This window comes from Schistocerca americana, unplaced genomic scaffold (genome assembly GCF_021461395.2).
Source record: "Schistocerca americana isolate TAMUIC-IGC-003095 unplaced genomic scaffold, iqSchAmer2.1 HiC_scaffold_918, whole genome shotgun sequence".
NCBI lineage: Eukaryota > Metazoa > Arthropoda > Insecta > Orthoptera > Acrididae > Schistocerca > Schistocerca americana.
In genome coordinates, this window is record NW_025726695.1 from 5,001 (window position 1) to 7,500 (window position 2,500).

Genomic DNA, 2,500 nt, shown 5'->3' on the forward strand with positions numbered 1-2,500 from the left:
CCATATTGTACCTTAACCTAACCCATATTGTACCTTAACCTAACCCATATTGTACCTTAACCTAACCCATATTGTACCTTAACCTAACCCATATTGTACCTTAACCTAACCCATATTGTACCTTAACCTAACCCATATTGTACCTTAACCTAACCCATGTTGCGCCTTAACCTAACCCATGTTGCGCCTTAACCTAACCCATGTTGCGCCTTAACCTAACCCATGTTGCGCCTTAACCTAACCCATGTTGCGCCTTAACCTAACCCATGTTGCGCCTTAACCTAACCCATGTTGCGCCTTAACCTAACCCATGTTGCGCCTTAACCTAACCCATGTTGCGCCTTAACCTAACCCATGTTGCGCCTTAACCTAACCCATGTTGCGCCTTAACCTAACCCATGTTGCGCCTTAACCTAACCTATGTTGCGCCTTAACCTAACCTATGTTGCGCCTTAACCTAACCTATGTTGCGCCTTAACCTAACCTATGTTGCGCCTTAACCTAACCTATGTTGCGCCTTAACCTAACCTATGTTGCGCCGTAACCTAACCTATGTTGCGCCGTAACCTAACCTATGTTGCGCCGTAACCTAACCTATGTTGCGCCTTAACCTAACCTATGTTGCGCCTTAACCTAACCTATGTTGCGCCTTAACCTAACCTATGTTGCGCCTTAACCTAACCTATGTTGCGCCTTAACCTAACCTATGTTGCGCCTTAACCTAACCTATGTTGCGCCTTAACCTAACCTATGTTGCGCCTTAACCTAACCTATGTTGCGCCTTAACCTAACCTATGTTGCGCCTTAACCTAACCTATGTTGCGCCTTAACCTAACCTATGTTGCGCCTTAACCTAACCTATGTTGCGCCGTAACCTAACCTATGTTGCGCCTTAACCTAACCTATGTTGCGCCTTAACCTAACCTATGTTGCGCCGTAACCTAACCTATGTTGCGCCTTAACCTAACCTATGTTGCGCCTTAACCTAACCTATGTTGCGCCTTAACCTAACCTATGTTGCGCCTTAACCTAACCTATGTTGCGCCTTAACCTAACCTATGTTGCGCCTTAACCCAACACACGTTGGGCCTTAACCCAACACACGTTGGGCCTTAACCCAACACACGTTGGGCCTTAACCCAACACACGTTGGGCCTTAACCCAACACACGTTGGGCCTTAACCCAACACACGTTGGGCCTTAACCCAACACACGTTGGGCCTTAACCCAACACACGTTGGGCCTTAACCCAACACACGTTGGGCCTTAACCCAACACACGTTGGGCCTTAACCCAACACACGTTGGGCCTTAACCCAACACACGTTGGGCCTTAACCCAACACACGTTGGGCCTTAACCCAACACACGTTGGGCCTTAACCCAACACACGTTGGGCCTTAACCCAACACACGTTGGGCCTTAACCCAACACACGTTGGGCCTTAACCCAACACACGTTGGGCCTTAACCCAACACACGTTGGGCCTTAACCCAACACACGTTGGGCCTTAACCTGCTCTGTAATTGTCATACGACGCGTTAAATTAGTGTAGTGTTGCCTAACTGCAACCCCCGCAATATAGTTTGCTACTCGCACTGCCCGGTCCCCAGAGTATCGCTTCATGTTAAACACCTTGCAGCTATACACTGTAATGCGGATGGCGGCAGGACGTACATGCTCAATGCCCTTCGCAGTTGTTCATTGGCATTCGCATGGCGAAGCACAGCCTACGTTGTGGTACGGCTTGTGGCAACTGTCCGCTGATGTTGTACGTCCAAATCACACACTGTACCGCACATTGGTCCTCATGTACTGAATGATACATCGTGGTACATGTGTGACCGTACCACGACTGCGCCAACAACGGCGAACCATACGGTCCAAATATTGTGCACTCAGCTACGTGTCGTCTCCCTATAAGAGCTGGATTGCAGTATGGTATGCCGTGGATGGCGATCAGCATGAGCCGTCTGTTGATGTAGTGGCGCGTGTTGTCAGACGTAGTCGTCTCTTCTCACACACCGTGATAGCATGGTGCACTGCGTTCCACATCTGCGACATGCGACAGAGGCCGGTTGACAGTCGTTCGCGCAATGGACATCGCATACGTACGGGGGCCACCTTCCACGTGTTCGCGAAGCGTGCACATGTTGTTGCGTGTATGTGGGCAGACATAGTGTGTCGTGACACCTGACACAGGCATGCAACAATCGTTGAATTTGCAAATGGCGATGGACGTCTACGTTTGCTGGTGACGTTACGCAAATGAAGAACTGGTAAACCGTTGTGGTGCGGTTGTTCTCGCTAGAGGTGAATCAGTGATGGCGACGATCGGTTGAGCTACCAACCGGTTGTTTCAGCGATACCCACCATGCCCACGAACGTGAATGGCATGTGGGTGTGAAGCGATACGCGGCGGTGGCTGGGTGGGACCGTCCCCGGCCGGTGAGGGGGGGCCTTCCGGCGTGCTGGCCGCGCGGTGCGTGGGCGCACGCGCTA